Here is a 22,133-nt window from a genome sequence, read left to right on the forward strand (position 1 = left end):
TGCTCTCAAAAAAGATGTTAATGATTAGCTGCTATTAATTGTTGGCAAAATAAACCAAACGTGGAAGTTTCTATTTATTTATCCACTAGTTTTATTGAAGTTAGGTTTTTGGTAGTTGTATTATTTAGGATTTCTTATTTTAAATCTCTTAATAAGTCATAAATAGGGCAATAGTTTAGGTATTTTCTTAAGAGAGCTTAAGAGTGTTTATAAGATTTTATTATGGTGTCATTTTCTTCTATTGTTTAAAATTTCAATAATATTGTGAGTTGCGTTTATTCCTTTCTCATTATCCCACATAAATATTTTGAATAATTATATTCTCTTTTCAATTCTGTAACCCTGCATATATTTATTATTACTAGAATTTTAAATTCGAGTTCTACATGAATCAATCTTTTTACAAGACATACAGAAACTAGAAAACAGAAAACAAAAGGGGAAAAGAAAAGGCTTCAATATTAAAACATTGCATATTTGAGATGCCACACTAATAAACAGTACAAGGGCCTCTCCTGGGTAGAAAGATAATAAAAATGCACTCAACAAAATAAGCACTTTTATTTCCCTAAATTTAGTGAAGTTACCGACCACCAGAGAGAACAGAGTCTGCTACAGAATGTGAGAAACTTTTGTCTGTGGAAGATGCAAATGACGATGTAGTATCTTCAAAGGCAGCAGGATGGGCGAAGCCAATACCAACAGCAGAAACGCCCATGGGCAGTGATGATAATTCTGGCAGGGCAACTGATCCCTCCAAGTACAGCAGAACTTGCCTCATACTTGGCCTACTCTGCGGTTCTGAATGAGAGCACAAGAAGCCTAGTTTCAACACCAATTCTGCTTCCTCTTTCACATACTCGGTGCGTAGCCTTTGATCAACCGCCTGGAGAACATTGCCTGCTTTCCAGCACGAAAATACCCAATCAACCAAAATGAAATTTTCTGCTGGTGCTGCTCGGGGTTCTATAGGCCTTCTTCCACAGGTAACCCCCAAAAGCATATACATCAGTGCTCGTTGTGGCCTTCCCTGTCCTACTGCATGGGTGGTTTGAGGGAGAGTTCCATGATCGTATAGCCTTGCCGGGCCGAAATCTCCTAATCTTCCATTCAGTTCACCATCCAGTAGTACATTACTGGCTTTTACATCTCTGTGGATCACAACTTGTTCCCATTCTTCGTGTAGATAGAATAATCCAGATGCTACACCTTTGATGACATGAAATCGTTGGCTCCAGTGGAGCGTATACTTGGGTTGGTCATACAAAAACTTGTCTAGACTACCGTTGGACATGAACTCGTATACCAAGAGTAACTCTTCTTTACGCCGACAATAACCCAACAACGGTGCTAAATTTCCATGACTCAATCGACCAATACTGACGATTTCCGCAACAAATGCTCTCATTCCCTGTCTTGCATGATAAGAGACCTTCTTGACAGCAACCTCAAGATTGTTTGTTGGCAAAACGCCTTTGTAGAACCTGCCAAATCCGCCTTTTCCTAACAGCTGCTTTTCTGTGAATCCATTGGTGGCAATGCACAAGTCTTGATACTTGAACCTGTGAGGTCCGTAAGCAAGCTCCCATTCTTCCAGCACTTCAGCAAACTTCCACTTTCTCCTTAGATAAAAAGCTACTCCAGGTATTAATATTAAACACAAAAGTAAGCAAATCCCACGGGAAAATTTTACACTTTCTTATGTCCAGACCGAGGTAGCTTAGGGAGCCGAGAGAGATCAAGAGCTTGCGCAACACCATTCATCCTGAAGCTCCATCCAAGTATAAAATGAGATGTTCCTCTTTCTACTGGGCTAGTGGCAGCAGAAAAGCCAACATACATGTTTTGCACTAAAATCGGCGAAAGGTCATATATCAAAGACAAAAGAGGAGTATGTGGTTTGGCGGCCACTATTGGGGCCAGCGTAACATCGATTCTCCTATCAATCCCATCGTATTCCACCCAAAGTTGCATCGGTTGACCGCTGCTAAGAGTTAAGTTGTCAAATGAATTCTTGTTATTAGCTTGGTAACCTGCTGGCTTTGATACCTTGGACCTCACAGAGTTAATATCGATACCAACATGATTGGCATTAATATCTCCAAAATCTGGGTTCTAAAAGGTGTCAAGCTCCACAGCGAAAACGTGATTTGTCTGATTTCCATCGGTGTTTCTATCAAAGAGGCCGAGACTTTCCATACTATAGAACTTTGACATAGGCCCTTCTGTACGGTTTCTTGTTGGTGCAATCACGAGAGCCAATCCCGGACCAATCACGCCTGGGACATCGGGTATTATAGCGAACACAAATTGGGTGGAAAAGGAGAAAGCTGAACTATTAGATGCGCTCTTGAAGTTGATGGGATTAGGATAGAAGGCATGCCCACTTTGTGATTTGGTAGTGTTGGTTATCCATAGGAGGCCATTATCGGTGACTTTGGCTAATCCATCCAGGCTTCGATTGATGACTGAAATCCCTGATAGATGAACCCAACATCATCAGAAGCTGCTGCACTAGGTGCAGTGTGAACTAGAAAACAGGCTAAGATTGCTGTTACTAGTCATTAGGTGACTTGTTATTGTGTTTCATTACTTTGAAAACAAAATGATACAACATTTATACCTTGAACGAGTTTTCTTTCGCCGTTCATTCGGGTTTCCAGTGGTTCAAAATGTTAAGTGGGAACACAAAAATTAATGACTAAAGCACGTTATTTATGTAAAGTAAGTTTACATCATTTGAATAGCTTGTTTATGCTTTTATTCAGCATCAACAAACCCATTAATGATCAATTTAATTGTGAAACAGGATAACTACTGTTTAAACACATGACGTTAGCGTTACGAGGTGGCATTATTGTAACAAGCATAAGGGAACGTGCTTTGAACGTTGCCTGGTATCTTGCTTAAGGTTAAGTTTAACTTAATATTTATTGATTTGCAGCATTGTTGTGTACGTACAAATTTTCAGGAGATACAAAAGAGGTACTTAAATTGTAAATTCCTTTTTATAACCCATAAAAGACAAAAATAAATCAACAATTAGTCTATGTGTGCAGCTATTGTGCATGAATTGAATTATAGAAACATTTCGGAAGATTAAAAGAAAGTTATGGTTATGCTATCGATGTTATGCACATATTAGCATAAATAATTTCGTAAGATTGAGATTTTATTGTGATTTAATTTAATAGTCTCTCGAATAAAAATTTTATGGTTAAAGAATTAATATTCTCATGAACAGTGGACAAGTACATAGGAATGAGCGGTGAAAGGAAGTCGGTAATGGTTCAAAATGTTTCTAATGATAAATTAATTGTTCAACGATGGACAAGTACATAGGAATGGATTTACCAATAGCTGTTATAAAATTAGATTGAAACACAAAATTTTGTGAATGCAAAGAGATTTGTATAGGATTATTCTTACTAATTCCTCTGTTTTCCTTGAGGTTTGGAGCTTGATTTTTTTTGTTTGTTATAGAATGAAAAGTAAAATATAGTTAGCTTATCCTTAAGGAAATTTTGTTACCAAAAATCTGTTAAGAGATATATATAAAAGAAGAAGTGATATGTATACACACAAATATATATATATATATATACACATATATATATATACACATATGTGTATATATGCGTGAGTGGACATCTTTTCATTTGCAAATAATTCTCGATATGAAAACACAAAACTAGGCTGACCTTTGAATAGGAAAAAGAGTGGTTTCGTAGGATTTCAAATGAATTGAATTATTCAAAAATAGTCTTGTTCTTTGGAAAATCTATATGTGTGTTTATATATGCATATGTATATATATATATATGTCCACATATGTATATACATACACACGCGCGCACATACATACATATACACACATATACCTATGCATTTTTCCAATGTACATGTGTACATACATACACACAAACACATACACATATATGAGCAGTAAATATAGTTAATTATTTTTTCTCCTCTAAATGGCAAGCCTAATCGTATTGATACATTCTGAAAACAGGATTTCACTCAATTGTCTATTGCTACGCTCAAGTAGTTTTGGAATCTGTGGAAAGAGAACATCTTGAATATCTTTCAAAATCTTGAATGTATGGAGAATCAAAATTTCAGTAAATACATGGGGTTTGGTGAGTTTTGTTTGAAAAAAAAAGTAGTATTGATACATCAAATCTTAACCTTGTCGAAGATTGGACTGTTGATAGGTTGCATTTTTATCATTAATTTTATGATTATTTTCCTCTTTTACTTTACCAAATATTGTTTTAATTGATGGATTCTACTTATATTTGATTAATGGTGTTAATTGTAGGAAAATAACCAAAACATGATTAAAAGGGACAATTTTCAGCTAATTTGGTGGTAGTACGTTCGGGACCTACATTCAAGTCCAGAAGACTCGGAAATTTATCGCACATGGAGATTTCCTAGCTCGAGTCAAATATGGACATCTTTGGTGGAATTTGGAAAACTTTAATTATTTTTGTTAGTTGTAGAGTTGGATTAGGAAACATGAGTTATTATTGTCTTTATTTCCTTTTTTTCTGGTTAGGCAATAGGCCTTTATTATTAAGTAGTAGATATCAAGTAGGAAACAATAGAATAATGGAAGTCGGCCGAGTCCCGTTTGATTACTACTTCTTAGGGAAGAAAAGAGTCAGCTGGCTATATTCATATATACTTGGAGACTAGAAGAAAAAAGGGATGCTCGGGGGAGGAGCCGATGATTTTGGCTCTTTCCCATAGCATCGCGTTGGCGATTTTCTCAATAATGAAGAACTAAATTCCCATTTTTTAGTCGAAGGTCAATTTGAAAATTCGGTTCCAAACATCTGTGAGATTGAATTAGTTTACTTATTTCTTTTATTCATTGGTATTTGTACGTTTTCTGATTTAACTTCTTATGATTGTTATGTTATTTAAATGTCAAGGGTCCGATATTCGAATTAACCTAATAATCTACTGCCAGATTAATTGATTGAATCCGTAATTGTTCAGTAGATTAATACCAGTGGCGACTAGCGTGATTGGTCCCATATTAGGGAAACGTATGATCTAATTTAAACAAACTCTCGTAGCGTGTTTGTTGGTTAAGTTGGGCTTTTCTAATTTTAATGCAATCGAGAAATTAAATCCTATGGTCGTACCTAGGGTTATTTCTTGGTTAGGGAAATAGTTAATGACCATACCTTGACTATCGAAAAAGTAAGGAAAAATTGGTTGTTTATTGCGTGTATGACAACTATAACCAATCTATTAATGAGTAATTGAATTATCTTTACATCGATGATCAGTTGAATGGACAGTATCTGAAAAGTTGCACCTTTGGCTAGAGTCATACTTATTATTGATTAATTCCTGTTATTTCTGTTAATTGTTTCATTAGTTGGTTAATTAGTTATTTTATATTTTTCAAAAACCCCCCATATTCTGAATTTTAGAAGAAACAAATTATCCGCAATCCCTGTGGATTCGACCCTACTCACCGCTATATACAAAATTTATATTTTTGTTGAGTAGGTATTTATTATTGTACAGGCTCAACGCCTGTAAATTTTTTGCGCCGTTGCCGAGAACTAGTGCCTGATTAATTTGTTTCTTTTTTAGTTCATCTTATTTTTATTTATATTTTTTCTCTTATTTTTTTTCACTAGTTTATGGCTGCTGACATTCCGTATTTTGGTGATAGACTGGATTTTATTCCTATGAAAGGAAATGAGGCTTGTGCTTTTTCTGATGATCAATATTCAGATTCACTGAGCTTTCTTATAGACAAAATGGCTGCTGCAACCTGTGGAATTTGTTATGCCACAGATCATTCAACCAGTATGTGCTTTGAATATCAAGATTACCTAGATGTCTATCTCAATAAGTTTGGAGGTTTTTCATCCCAATCTCGAATATGGCATGACCCTTATTCAAATGGGTATGAGCAAAGATGGTAGAACAACTCCAACTTTAATTATACATCAGAGCCAATCGATTTTCAACATCAATATTAACAGCAACAGCCATCATCAATGTCAGGTATGTCTCTTGAAAAAATGATTAAATTACTAGCTACTAACACATATCGATTTCATAAGGAGACACAAACGAGCATTCGTAACCTGGCGAATCAGGTGCATCTATTGACATCCAGGATAATGCAAGCTTCTCAAATGTGTGAAGAATTACCCTCACAGACTAACATCAATCTTAAAAAAGATGAGAGTGTAATCATCCGGACAAATGACATGGAACTGCAAGAGTTTCAAGAAAACGGATCTAAAGATGCAGTTGAAAAGGAAGTTGAAGTGGAAGAAATAAGACCCCAACATCAACTCGTTCAAATGAATGAATCCAGTGAACAACCTCCAAATGTAGTGACATCTTCTCCATTCCTTAATCAATATTCTCCTGATTCTTATTCTTCAATTCCTGTTAGTGAGATTCACTTTATTATTCCAGAAAATTTTGAATTTCATGACAGGAGTAAGTTAAGAGTGGCAATAGCAAAATATCTTGAACCAGTAAATGCGCGTGATGGAGGAGTGAGTGGAGAATTTAGATTATTATTGACTTATTTGGCGCCATCTACTAGTCCATGGAAGACCATAGCTCGTGTGCTCAAGGGTTACTCTATTTACGAGGGTTATTAGGATTATATAGAGGATGAATCACTGAAACGAGCCACAAGATTTTATTCTCCTTGAACAAACATGACAATATCTAACCAAAAACATTAAAGAAAGGCGTTTATTGGGAGGCAACCCAATTTATTTGTGTTATTTGTTCAATTCTATTTGATTGTTTCAATATATTTTCTTAGAATTCTTACAAATTTTTGGTTTAATTTTTCGTTTTTGATGATTACTAGATGTCCTCCCGACATGACGCGCCCGCGTTAACAAAGCGCGTGATAATGTGCAACTCCCAAGTGCTTTATCAGAAGAGTTTCCACCCTCATGACGCACCCGTGTCACTTGGGCACATGGTAATGTGCAATTCTCAAAGTCTTTATCAGAAGGGTTTTCACCTTCATGATCTGCCCATGCCAACAGGGCACGTGGTAACTTTCAATTCAACGATTCTTCATCAGAAGGGTTCCTACCATCATGACGTGCCCATGTCATGTCCTAGGAGAAGGTAAAAAAAAAATGAATAAAATATTTTTTTTCTTTCCTTTCTCTTCTTTTTCCCTTTCTTTTTCTTTCTTTCTTGCTTTCTCTCTTTTTTTCTTTCTTCTTTCTTCATTTCTTCCATCATTCTCCATCCGAACTCTACCGCCGCCAACCATCAACATACGTTAAGCTCTACAATCATTTGCCCCTCACTTGTAGCTACCCACGACCCTCTCAATTATCAGGGAAGTTTCGTTATCTCCATTACTTTTCTTTTGATTATTTATTTTTTACATTAGGGACAATGTAAGATTTAGGTGTGGGGGGATAACGTATGATAGTATATTGGAAAAGTGCAAATATTGGCATTTTCTGTTGGAATTTTTTTTTCAATTTATCCAATTTTTGCCAATCTTTATGCATTTTTATGATCGTTCCTAATAAACAATGGTTAGATGTTTCAAATTTTTCTATTGTTAAGATTTTATACTCTAAGATGTTATGTATGACATGGTTAAATTTACGGGTATCTCTTTGGTGAATATTTGAGATTTTGTGACTTTTGCACTTTCTGATTAACTTCTCTAAGTATTGTAAATATTTGTCTAGCAATTTTTGTGCAAATTGGTTCAACTATTAATCTTAGTTTCTCCATATTTAAGAAATGAAATGGGTTTGTGTGATTTTTAATTTTAATTTGGTACTTATTTATGAATAGTATTCGGTTATACTTCGCTAGTATCTTTGCTTAGTAACCGGAGGTTTTCAACACAAGTGTCGATTTTCGCGACAAAAAGCAACGATAGTTAAGAGTTTGTGATTTTTAAGCGATGAGAGCTAAATAACCAGGCTCCCTTATTTAGCAAATGTCAGAATTCGAGTCAAAACGCTTAAATGGTTAAAAACTAAGCATTCCCCCTAAAAAAAAAAGAAAAAACTCAAGTTTGGGATATTTTAGAAAAAAAAAATGTGCTAATAGTGAAAAATGTGGAAGTGTTTGAATGAATTGTTAACCTGCTGATCCATGAATTTTAATGTTGAGATTTTGCTTAATAGTTGAACCATTTGCTGATGGATGCTGGTTGAATATTTTATATTTTTAGATTAGTTAGTCATAAATTAGAAGAATCCTTGATCTTGAAAACTAACTGGAGAGCTATTTCTTGAAAATTGCCACTAATACTTGACGTGTGTTTTAAATATATCTTGGCAATAGAATATTTGAGCAATAGCCATTGTTTGATTGTTTGATTTATTGTTCTCATGCTTGAGGACAAGTATGGTTTAGGTGTGGGGGAAATTGATAGGTTGCATTTTTATAATTAATTTTATGATTATTTTTCTCTTTTACTTTACCAAATATTGTTTTAATTGATGGATTCTACTTATATTTGGCTAATGGTGCTAGTTGTAGGAAAATAACCAAAATATGATTAAAAAGGACAATTTTCAGCTAATTTGGTGATGGTATGTTCGGAACTTACATTCAAGTCCAGAAGACTCGAGAATTTATCGCGCATGGAGATTTCCTAGTTCGAGTTAAATATGGATATCTTTGGTGGAATTTGAAAAACTTTAATTATTTTTGTTAGTTGTAGAGTTGTATTAGGAAACCTGAGTTATTATTGTCTTTATTTCCTTTTTTCCTGGTTAGGCAATAGGCCTTTATTATTAAGTAGTAGATATCAAGTAGGAAACAAAAGAATAAGGGAAGTCGGCTGAGTCCCGTTTGATTACTACTTCTTAGGGAAGAAAAGAGTCAGCCGACTATATACATATATATTTGGAGACTAGAAGAAAAAAGGGGAGCTCGGGGGAGGAGCCGATGATTTTGACTCTTTCCCATAGCATCACGTTAGCAATTTTCTTAATAATGAAGAACTAAATTCCCATTTTTTATTCGAAGGTCAATTTGAGAATTCGGTTCCAAACATCTGTGAGATCGAATTATTTTACTTATTTCTTTTATTCATTGGTGTTTGTACATTTTCTGATTTAACTTCTTATGATTGTTTTGTTATTTGAATGTCAAGGGTCCGATATTCGAATTAATCTAATAATCTACTACCAGATTAATTGATTGAATCCGTAATTGTTCAATTGATTAATACCAGTGTCGCGCCCCACTTTTTGATTGTGTGAAAGTAGTGTGTATGTGAACGTGTAAAAACGAAAATAAAAGGCCGGGGATTGTGAAATGCGACGGTTTGGCCAAATGAAGTTCAAAAAGGGTTTTGAATGGAAAACAGAGTCGCCACTTGGTATAGAGTTAGGGTGTACCAAGTCACCCAAGAAGTGATTTTTGGAAAGCAAAGTAAACAAACCCCTTTTTAAGAACTTTTAGATCTACGTAACCAAAAAAAGGGATCGGGGGTCACATTTGATAAGGGAGAAGGCAAAGGCAAAGCCTAAGGCACTCCCTTACCCTAGCCAAAGCTAGTTGCGTGATTTAGCCCCACGTTTCCTAATTCTTCTACCCAAAATATGCGTTGCATGTTGGATGTGACTAATGGATATGAAAAGGAAAGAAAAATGCAATCCTAAATTTAAAATGTCTCTTATGAGCCTTTTTGGTCCCAACCACATGAGTTGTGGTGGCCAATAAGGAAAGCTCTCATAGAGGTCATGAATAATGCAAATGAAGACTCAAGTATGAGTGTAAGTGTGCAAATGTAAGAAAAATGCAAGTGTGCAAATGTAAGAAAAGTGCAAGTGTGCCAATTGAGAAAATGAAGGTGTTTGTGTGCAAGTGGATGAAAATATAGTATAATAGCAGTGAATGCATCTAAGTGCGATTGGGTGCAATTTGTGAGGTAGAAAATAAATAAATGATAGGGAAAGAAGAGATGTGTGTGAACATGGCATGTGGAGTGAGAAAAATATAAGTAGTGAGAAAATGTAGATAAAAAAATGAAAAAGTAATATGGTAAAATGGAGGTGCATGAACCTAGAGGAATGCATCAAGTCGGGTACGGGAATGACTCATAATTTCACGACTTTAATTTTCCCTTTGATTAGAAGGAAGAACTAGCGTGCTAAGGCTATTTTTGTAGCCACACTCGCTCGTTTCCCTTATCGAAAGGGGACCCTCAAGCAAATGTACCCTATAACTAGCATGAGGATGCAAAAACCTAAAATGAAGGGGAAAGGGTTGGAGGGGCATGCCAAATGCTAGAAAAACTAAGAAACATGCATGAAATGGAGTGGAACATGCAAGTATGAACTAGCGAGGGAGATCCCTAAGGGTCTAGCGTTGGACTAGCCCATATCTATGCATTCCTACTAGCGTTGGACTAGTGAAAAACGGGATAATGAGCCACAACTAGCGTTGGACTAGTGTGGTGACGTGCATTCATCCATTACATTCATCTATGACTATAGAACGCAAGTAGACATGCCAATCACCTATAAACACGTAGCACATAACACTTAGCATGCTGGACTAAATGCAAGAGCCTAATAAAACAAATTAACACGTAGCAACAAAAGCAAGCAATCAATCTAATGAACCTATTACATTTGCTAACTAAAACAAAAGGGAAAGGGGAGAAATGGACCAAAATGCTCTTCAATCCCTATCTATTACAAGCCAAGAGGTGTACACATACCCCATAAAGAATAACTTAATAAAAACAAAAGCAAATGAATAAATGAAAGAAATTAAGGAAAGGCAAGGAAAGCAAAGTAGACATGCGATTCTCACTTAGCACGTTGGATCACATAGGGGAGAGACAAAAAGATAAAAGAAGTTATACCTCCCTTGAGTTGATGCCCTAACGAAGTGAAATTACTAATTTATCCTCCAAAATAAAAGAAAAGGTCAAGGCATCATTTTAATTGAGAAAATTAAAGAAAGTATGCAAACACGAGCTCGCTTGGTCCGAAAGCCCTTAAAATTATGAATTAAAAGCAACTTAAACAAAGCAAGGTGGCCAGTTGAAGCAAACAAGTAATGAAGTTGCAAAAATTAAAACTACCAAGGACCAAATTGATGAAATTATTCAATTGATTGGGTCATAGCAGCATTAGTTGGAAGCCAAGGGGTTGATTTGCAATTTTTAGAAATTATTTCTTCATGCAAAGCATGCAATCCACGAAGAGAAAAAGAAAACAAGCTTCTGCAACGTTCCGGCTATGGAGTTTTTACAATTTCTGCTATGATTCATTACCCACCAAACAGATCACCAACAAACATCAACAACCACAAGACATCACCCCTAATCATCAACCAATTTGAGTGACACTTTCATTACAAGACTAAAACAGAAAATCTGGATTGGTGACTACCAGAGATACAAGAAATATCAGCCAAAGAAAGGAATAAAGCGCTGCAATTTTCCACTTACCCTTAGCTATGCTTTGGGGGATTCATCGGATGTAAAACACGGCCAAATTTCCAACCAAACAGCAAAGGCATGATATTGAGCAATCAAAACCACAGAAATTGAACATTCAAGCAAGCAAATCTTCTGTAAAAGAAATTCTGCAACCTTCACATCCGCAAGCTTTTCATTTCTGAGTTTTCACATGCAGCTCTTAGACACAATTTGAAGCGCCCAACTACTACTTTAATCAAACCAAATTTGAATCAAACAACAGGAACTCTCGGGTTTAAACAGAGGAGAAGAAAAAAATTAGAATAGAAGAGCGTGCAAATCTATTTTTTTTTACAATTTATGTCTTCATTTCTCTCTTCCGAAATTCATTATCAAACTTGCACATGATGCAGATCAGTCCCAAGCCATCGAAAATGCACAACTTATACTTATTACCGCTAAAAAACAGCATTAACAGTACACAAAAAAGGGAGGGGGTAGCAACTGGGGGAAACAGCAGAAAATGGACCTGCCGAATGCATTGCAGCCAGCAAACACACCAAACAATCAAACAAATCAAAACTCATGCGACCGAGCATCACATTCGGCGAAGCCGCTGCAATTTCGTTTCTTTATATTTGGCTGAAACATGCTTGGTGATTCAAATGGTTCCTAACTCATTCAACCACACAACTAGAGTCAAAACATCATACAGATTCGAGAGAAACGTGCAAATCTGGAAAAGACAAAAGGGCTGCAACTTTCAGCTATGACTGCTACGGACAGCAAACATCGTCCAGATTCATTGCACGATCAACACAAAGAAGGAAGGGAAACTATGGCATGTCATTTAACAAAAAGAACTTCTGACATGAACATCGACTACTTCAATTCTGATAACAAAATTTCCAGGCCAAGAGTATGCACGACAGTAGCGAACAAAGTAACGAGATGAAGGAAGAAACAAACATGCATAACCCAGGATCCTAATCAGATTTGTTAGTGCATCTTATCTTTCCTCATGGCATCGCAACACTGAATGAATCAAATTCATCAAGCCCCAGACTACATCATCATTTGAAAGCAAAGTCCTATAATAACCCCCGGCCAAGTCATAACCCAGCAATGGTTCGGCAGTCACACACGGAAGGGAGTCCAACCTTTACAAATGAAATGCTTCACAATAGCAGGAAAAAAGGTTATGAATACCTGGAAATGTCTATGAAATTTGACAACGTAAGATACTCCTTTGAATGTGTCACAGTGGGGGTGCAGCGGGGACTCCGTGACTTGGGGCTGCAGTGGTGATAATGGTGGTGGAGTTAGCTCAGTTTCTGGTTCAGTTCCTCTTTCCTCTCGCCCAGCTCTGGAACACTTGCCTCTTGCTTTCTAGTTTCTCCAAAGCCCGTAACTTTTCCTCAGTTTCTCTACCCGAAGAACTTCTCCCTAATTTGCAGATTTTTCCCCTCGGCTCTTGCCGAAGACTCCCTCTCTGTTTCTTCCTTAGCTTCTCATCCGCCACTCTCTACTCTCTTCACTGGTTGTCCTCTCTCTCAAACCCCCGAAGCTGCTTTCTTCTCTCTTATCCCGCTCTCCCAGATCTCTACCTCAGCCCGTAGCCCCTTAGCCGTCTGCTCTCCTTAAACCCCAGCCGTCATTCAATCTGGATTTTCTAGTGCCCTAGCCGCCAACTCTACTCCCCTTTTCTGCTCCCGGTTTCCTCCCTCAATCTCTCACTTTATCTCCTTTCCAGCCGCCACAAAAGCTGCGTTCTTTTTCTTCTAAAACCTCTCTCTCCACCAGCTGTCCTTAAGAATCTCAAAACCTTGGCTGCCTTCCCTTTTATATCACCCCGACTCTCTAAACCCTCGCATGAAGGGTGCTGATGAGAGCCCCGTTTTCATCTAACGGTGCCATGATCCTTGGCTTCGGATGAAGCCAGGTGGAACCAAGCAACAATCAAGCGGAGCTAAAATAAAACAAAAACGTTAAGCGCTCCAGGAATCGCAGCTTCGCTCCCGCTGTTTTGTTTTCCGTCCGGAAATGTAATATGAAGGAATGGGTTTGGATCCTGTGCATGAGCTCTTCTTTTTTCCTTTTTTTTTTGGAATAATAATTTAACAAAATTAATAATAAAGCTAAGTAATAAAAAACAACAATTTAAGTAACATCACCTCAAAATATACAAACTAAAAACAACAAAGTTGCCATTTTTCAATCTTTTTTCCTTCATTTTTCACTTTCATCTTTTTTCTTTTCTTTTCTCTTTTTTTTTTTTAATCAAATTAGTAGATAAAATAAATGCTCGTAAACTAATTAAAATACAATAAGAGGCACGAAACAGGAAACAACCAAAATAAACCTAAAATTGAAACAAATAAATCTAAAATTAAACTAATTAAAAAAAATAGAATTCGAAACCAAAAATTTGGTGTCTACAGTTTGCCCCTCTTTGTCTGAGTTTTGAAAAAACTTGAGACAAAAAAGTAGACACCAAATACTTACCTGTGTTATTCGGCTGTGAACAACTCGAACGATGGGGACTGACCCCTTTTGATGAGATTGACTGGGACGAGAAATTTATAATGGATTGATCTGAACAAGAAATTTAAAACGGGACTGATCCGAACAAGAATTTAAAACGGGACTGGCCCGAACAGGAATTTAAATGGGATAGACCCACGGGATAGACCCGGACAGAAATGTAAATGGGATAGACCCACGGGATAGATCCGGACAGAAATGTAAATAGGATAGACCCGGACAGAAATATAAATAGGATAGAACCACGGGATAGACCCGGACAGAAATGTAAATGGGATAGACCCAGACAGAAATGTAAATGGGATAGATCCAAACAAAAACTTAAATCATGGGACTGACCCGAACAAACTTGAAATCATGGGACTGACCCGAATAAAGTTTAAAATCATGGGACTGACCCGAATAAGAGATTTAAAATCAAGGGACTGACCCGAATAAAATTTAAAATCATGGAACTGACCCGAATAAAGTTTAAAATCATGGGACTGGCCTGAATAAAGTTTAAAATCATGGGACTGACCCGAATAAAATTTAAAATCATGGGACTGGCCCGAATAAAACATCATGGGACTGACCCTGACAAAATTTAAAATCATGAGACTGATCCGAATACGATTTAAAATCATGGGACTGACCCGAATAAAATTAAAAATCATGGGACTGACCCGAATAAAGTTTAAAATCATGGGACTGACCCGAATAAGAGATTTAAAATCATGGGATTGACTCGGATAAAATTTCAAATCATGGGACTGACCCGAACAAAAACTTAAATCATGGTGCACACTAGTGGGACTGACCCACGGCTAGTGGCGATGAAAATGAAATGCTAGTGGCGGTGTCAATGAAATGCACACTAGTGGGACAGACCCACGGCTGGTGGCGATAAAAGTGAAACGCTCACTAGTGGGACTGACCCACGGCTAGTGGCGGTGTAAAATAAAGTGCTCACTAGTGGGACTGACCCAACGGCTGTAAAATAAAGTGCTCACTAGCGGGACTGACCCAACGGCTAGTGGCGGTGCAAAAGAAACTGTATAAAATTTACTCGAAAAAAAGTTATCCAAAGATTTGCCCCAATGTGATGAATTGGTCAGTGGGATTAAACCCGAGCCTGCCTTAGTTGGTGGTACAAAATCCAAATCCAACGTGAACTTTGTGATGTTGGCGGCACAAAATCCAGGCCTAACGGGATGTTGGTGGCACAAAGTACAGGCCCAACGTGATGAAAGCGGTCAGCGGGATAGAACCCAGTTCTGCCGAGGCGCGGGATAGAACCCAGTTCTGCCGAGGTTGGCGGGATAAAACCCAGTTCCAACTTGATATAAGCGGTCAGCGAGATAGAACCCAGTTCTGCCGAGGTTGGCGGGATAAAACCCAGTTCCAATTTGATATAAGCGGTCAGCGGGATAGAACCCAGTTCTGCCGAGGTCAGCGGGATAAAACCCAGTTCCAACGTGATATAAGTGGTCAGCGGGATAGAACCCAGTTCTGCCGAGATTGGCGGGATAAAACCCAGTTCCAACGTGATATAAGCGGTCAACGGGATAGAACCCAGTTCTGCCGAGGTAGAATAAAAACGCACACGTTAGTGAGATAGATTCGATGCTAACGGTGGTTGAACAAAAACGCACTCGTTAGTGAGATAGACTCGATGTTAACGGTGGTTGAAGTCAGTGAATTCAATGTGGTTGTCAAGAATGGGGAATGGAAGAGTGCGCGACGGGCGCTGAGATCAAATTGAAATTTGTCAAGGAACAAGAAATTAAATTCAAGTTTGATTTTTTTTTTTGAGAATCTTTTCAAAAAAATAATTTGCCCCAATTTCCACCAATTATTGTGCAACCGATCAATTGACTTGTATTACGGCTTGGTTGCTCCTCCTTGAGGCCTTGATTCGTAAGATTCTGACTTGCGCTTCTTCGTCGATTTCAGCCATGGACACCTGCACAGGGGGCTTACCAAAGTAAAACATGCACTTAAATTATTTTCAAAATTAATGCAACTACTACTCATGGAAAGAGTAGCGTGATTGATTTGAAAGTCTTGCTTGAATCTTTGACGAAATCCTCAAATGGACTAAAATTTTTCCAGTGTGGGCTTATTTTGCGAAATCTTGCAAATAAAAATTTTGCCCCAGTGTGGGCCCATTTGATTGCAAAAATTGGTTTGGATGTCTCTCCATTTATTTGAACCAAGAGAGATCGCACTTTCCAACACTTAGAAAGTAATCATATATACAACGTGAAGAAATTTGAATGTTGAGTTTGAACTCATGCCGAAATTTCATGATGACTTTCTCAAAATAATGCCAAATTACAAAAGATTTCTTCCTCACTTTAGCATCGATGCTTTGGGTAATGGGTCACCATTTCCAGTTGGCTCATCTTCAGGACCAATCAAGTGACTTTATTTCTGATTTGAGGTGGCCAAGGAAAATGAGAGGTCAAGATTTGTCTGGTTCTTGTGCCCAAGATTGTAATGCATTCAACATCACATTTTAGTGAAAGCAAAAGAGTTTATCACCCTTATTTTTTAAGAAAACGTAGTCAACATATAAACTTTATAGGCTTGTAACAATATGGATGGAAACGATAGCTAAACATGTGAAAACTGGTTATACCCTTATGATCGCAAATGATTGATGGACTTCTTATGAGCATAATCCTCACTTTGGGTTGTCATGAAGGATAAGTCAGTGATGGACTTTATAGGCTTATAATGTGGCTTGGAAACGATAGTTAAAGAATAAAACTTTCGAGGACATTGCACCGAAGATCGCATTTTTCAAAATTGCCCCTATTTTGAACTCAAAAAATCTCAGATTTTGTTTGCATTTTTCTCATCATTCACCAGGGACTTCAGCGTCGAATTTTTTCCTGCATTTTCCTTGCATTTACTTTTCTTGCTTTGCTTTTTGCCTCTTTTTCCTTTCCCTCAACTTGGTGGGTTTTCACATGGTGAGTAGCGTCAACCCCATACCCAGGCAATTCAGAAATACAGCTAAAATTTTCCGACATCAGAAATTTTCTTGACAGGGCCATTGCAAAGAACAAAAGTCAGGACTTTCGGCTTTTGTAATGGGGTCTGGTGGGGTGTTTAGAAAAGTTAGGCTTGAAGGCAGATTTCAAGAGTGGTTTAAGTAATCTGAGATCGCATTGTTGTGTCAACTCTATTTTAGGGTTAAATCAAAATTTGCCAGAGCTTGTGCTCAATTGAGGCTTTTTCTCTTTCATTTTCTTTCGATTTTTCGGCCTTCTGCCATTTTTTGAACTTTCACAAAATTTGCCCCAGTTATTTTTGAACTGAGGTTCTCTTTTCTTCCTTTGTCTTTTGATTTTGTGGCATTTCACTTTTTCACTTCTTGAAATTTTCCTTTTTCAACTCAAACTTGCCCCCAGTGTGGGGTTTGCGATTCTCAGGGATTGCCAAACGAAATAATTTATTCTGAAGGCTCAAAAGGGATAACTAGGGATAGAATGTTTGATTGGAAAAGAAGAGGGCCTAACCTTTGTTCCGTCCCTTACAATAACTCTGAAAGGAAACTTTCGTTAATGCGAAATTTTTTGCATGTATCTGAATTAACTGACAGAGGAAGACCCTTGTTCATCCATATTTGTGAAACATAGGCGATCCACGCGGACAAAACTCTTCCTTTTCTTCTTTTTTTTTTCAAAATTGGAACCCAAGTGGAATCAAATTTCCCCAATTTGCGGTTCCCTTTCCCCTTTTCCTTTTCCCAAAATTTCCCAATCTCCTTCCCCAATGTGGGGTGCGATCATATGTGCACTCGAAAAGAACCACCAATTTTAGCTCAAATGAGGATGCAAGGGATGATCAGTGTTTAGGTTGTAGAAACGACGGCCAAAGTATCATTCTTACACCTCATGACAACCAAAGTAACGAAATGGTCATTGAAAATCCATTCCCCTTTTTGACATTTGAAAATTTTTCAATATAGGGTAGTGATCATTAGGGCTCTTATTTTGAAACGAAATTATTCTTTCAAAGGCTCAAATGGGAGAGCAAATGATAAAATGTGTTTAGGTAGAGAAAAGAATGCTCGAAGTATCATTCCAAATTTTCAAAATAAACAAGAATAATGCACATTTTTGCTTTCACTTAGATGTGATTGAATCGGATCAGACACCGCGGACATTTTCAAGCAAAAGTTGCCTCAATTTGCAATTTATCAATCAATGTGACTGATTTTATTTTGGGGTTAAGTGTAGGAGAAAGGTATCTCATGGGCCTTCTGAGTGACCTCTTTTAATTTTGAGCACTCTTATTGTGTAGCTCGGATCACCAATCTAGTGTACACAAGGATTTTAGAAAGCGTACACTTGCGAATTTTCAGGCTGGAGGTTGAAAAAACTCTCAATTCGGTCTTATTTCTTAAAATTCATCATGAAATCTCTTAATGAGCTCAATAAAGAATGAAATGTACACGAGTATTATACAAAACAAATAATTGTCTGAACAAAAGCTTCATTATTGCCAATGTTTGAAAAATTTTAAAAGCAATACATATGAGAAAAATTCTAAAGAACTCCTTTACACGTGTATACACACTTTTCTTTCTTAATAGCCCCCTTTTCCTTTGAGCAATGAAATCCCTTAGATGTTTTGCACGAGCGCCTTCAGATGAATTTTCGAATTCACATTGTAGGGCCTGCCTAAGAATCAAGTAATACTTGTAATTTTCAAACTCTATCAGATCAAAATTGTTATCAGATATAGAAAGTTATTTTCACCCTATTGAAATATTTTTATGAATGCAGGGGGGAGGGGAAAAAATAAAAGAAAAATACCCAGAGTTAGTAGGCAAAATTGTAAATTCGGTATGCATGTCCTATGGGGGAACCCTTTTTACACCAAGGGTAGGCCTAGCATGAAAATGCAATCCTCTAAGGTAGGCACTATACCATACCTGATGAATCCGATCAATTGATTGAGTGAAAAATGATTTGAAAAATTTTGCCAATTTGGAGTGAGAAGAAACATTCGTCTTAAAAAATGAGGATAAAATCCGAATGAATTGCTTATTTTGATCGACGCATGATGTGTCAAAAGGGGTAAAATGGTCAAATTCATTGAATGAAATTTGATTATTTATTGAAAAGTGAATGGATAACCCTAAAAATGAATTAAACTAATCAAATGAATTGAATTAAATCAATTGATCAAACCGATCGAGTGAAAGGATGATTTATTCAAAATCGACCGAATTGCCCTAAAAATAGGTAAACTGGTCAAATGGATCGGATGAATTGATTAAATCACCCTAAAAAGGGTAAACTGGTCAAATGAAATTGAACGAATCTGATGATTTGAATTTATTCAAAATTGATTGAATTGACCTAAGAATGGGTAAACTAATCAAATGAATTGAATGAAATTGGTGATCTTATTCAAAAATCGACTAGATTGCCCTAAAATGGATAGACTAGTCAAATGAATTCAAAATCGACTAGGTTGCCCTAAAAATGAACAAATTGATAAAATGGACTGGATGAACATGATCCAATGGACTGAATGAATTGACGGCTTATCGCGATGCATTAGTCTATGAGCCTTCTAAAATCAAATTTTGGCCTTAATTTATTTATCGTCTCAATAGCGAGGAATTATTTGTGAATTTCTTCAAATTAATGTCCTTTTTGCAAGGGATTTTTACCAATTTGATAAAATGGCCAAAAAGTGATTATTAAACGCTCATATTCCAAAGATCGCTCTATGAAAATGATCGGATCCTACTTTACCTTGCGCACTACCCCTTTGGATGGTACAAAATGTAAACGTGCAAGTCTCCTTGGATTAAGTATCCGAGACATAAGGTGGCTTATTCCTAACACGGGATCCCCTAAATGGCATTCCCTTTCTAGAGTTTATGCATGATGCCAGTTTATTAAAGCGATAAAACATGCAGTTTGAAATGAAATATGACCTAAGGGACCCTTTATTTGCCAGGCTAAGCCTAAAATAACATGGCATTATTAATCTAAGAATGCAATATACCAAAATCTTTAAACGTGCAATAGCCTATCTACAAGGGTAAGTTCTAAAAGAAGGTCATGCCAGACCTCTTATTTGCTAGGGTTTTAGGAATGCAATGAAGACACAAAACCAAGAAAAGTTAGTTCAGCCAGATAAAATACACATAACACATTGTAGCAACCAAATAAAACAATAAAATCAATACAAAGAAATAAAGCAATAAAAGGGAAAAAGGGGTTGGATCCCTCCCCTCGTGAATAGTGTCCCTAATAGGGTAAGGCAGACTCTACCCTAGGTAAACTATCATGGATGCATGAGGCTGAGGCTCACTAATGCATCTAGACTCGATAGGTTTTAGGTCCCCGAGCCTTCAGACTTAGAAGCCAAGGGTCGTCAATCCCAAGGTTCTTTGTCGGTGGCTCGAGCGATTTCCCAGACATTGCTACGCACACATCGTGTCACGGCTACATGTCATGAGTGAATCTATCAAAAATCCTCAACCTTCAATTAGAAGCTAAAGGCTATGAACCCAAAGCTTAAAATGGAAGATTGAGTGACTCCTCGGATCATGCTACGCACACATCGTGTCGCGATCACAAGTCCAAGTGAGTCGCCTAATATCCTAATAGGGTGGAGTGGCGTGAGAAGCCACTAAAAGAAAAATAAATGAGGGGTGAAAAAATTAAAGCGTATGCACGTATGCTAGTGCTCGTTTGGAGGGGAGGGATCAAGAACCAACGCGAGGCTCTAGGGTAATATCCCCCACCCAAATGCAATGCAAAGCACGGAATCAAGTACAACATACATCCGAACAACCAATCATACACACGTGAGTGAGGGAATAGTTTGATATGCGTGCGAGGCAAAAAGTCCTAAAATGGAAAACGCAACCCTAATATCCAAATGCTATGTATAAAAAGGGTAGAAAAGGAAAAGAATAGCTAAATCAAATGCTCGGACCCACTTAGGAAGTCCCCAGTGGAGTCGCCAACTGTCGCGCCCCACTTTTTGATTGTGTGAAAGTAGTGTGTATGTGAACGTGTAAAAACGAAAATAAAAGGCCGGGGATTGTGAAATGCGACGGTTTGGCCAAATGAAGTTCAAAAAGGGTTTTGAATGGAAAACGGAGTCGCCACTTGGTATAGAGTTAGGGTGTACCAAGTCACCCAAGAAGTGATTTTTGGAAAGCAAAGTAAACAAACCCCTTTTTAAGAACTTTTAGGTCTACGTAACCAAAGAAAGGGATCGGGGGTCACATTTGATAAGGGAGAAGGCAAAGGCAAAGCCTAAGGCACTCCCTTACCCTAGCCAAAGCTAGTTGCGTGATTTAGCCCCACGTTTCCTAATTCTTCTACCCAAAATATGCGTTGCATGTTGGATGTGACTAATGGATATGAAAAGGAAAGAAAAATGCAATCCTAAATTTAAAATGTCTCTTATGAGCCTTTTTGGTCCCAACCACATGAGTTGTGGTGGCCAATAAGGAAAGCTCTCATAGAGGTCATGAATAATGCAAATGAAGACTCAAGTATGAGTGTAAGTGTGCAAATGTAAGAAAAATGCAAGTGTGCAAATGTAAGAAAAGTGCAAGTGTGCCAATTGAGAAAATGAAGGTGTTTGTGTGCAAGTGGATGAAAATATAGTATAATAGCAGTGAATGCATCTAAGTGCGATTGGGTGCAATTTGTGAGGTAGAAAATAAATAAATGATAGGGAAAGAAGAGATGTGTGTGAACATGGCATGTGGAGTGAGAAAAATATAAGTAGTGAGAAAATGTAGATAAAAAAATGAAAAAGTAATATGGTAAAATGGAGGTGCATGAACCTAGAGGAATGCATCAAGTCGGGTACGGGAATGACTCATAATTTCACGACTTTAATTTTCCCTTTGATTAGAAGGAAGAACTAGCGTGCTAAGGCTATTTTTGTAGCCACACTCGCTCGTTTCCCTTATCGAAAGGGGACCCTCAAGCAAATGTACCCTATAACTAGCATGAGGATGCAAAAACCTAAAATGAAGGGGAAAGGGTTGGAGGGGCATGCCAAATGCTAGAAAAACTAAGAAACATGCATGAAATGGAGTGGAACATGCAAGTATGAACTAGCGAGGGAGATCCCTAAGGGTCTAGCGTTGGACTAGCCCATATCTATGCATTCCTAC

The 22,133-nt window shown here is 37.4% G+C and overlaps 1 pseudogene; it reads right to left on the reverse strand.

The window, feature by feature from the left end:
* Positions 1 to 583: 583 nt before the first annotated feature.
* LOC113766731 overlaps positions 584 to 22,133 on the reverse strand; it is a 43,308-nt pseudogene continuing 21,758 nt past the window's right edge.

Source organism: Coffea eugenioides, chromosome 3 (assembly GCF_003713205.1).
Source record: "Coffea eugenioides isolate CCC68of chromosome 3, Ceug_1.0, whole genome shotgun sequence".
NCBI classification, from domain to species: Eukaryota; Viridiplantae; Streptophyta; class Magnoliopsida; order Gentianales; family Rubiaceae; genus Coffea; species Coffea eugenioides.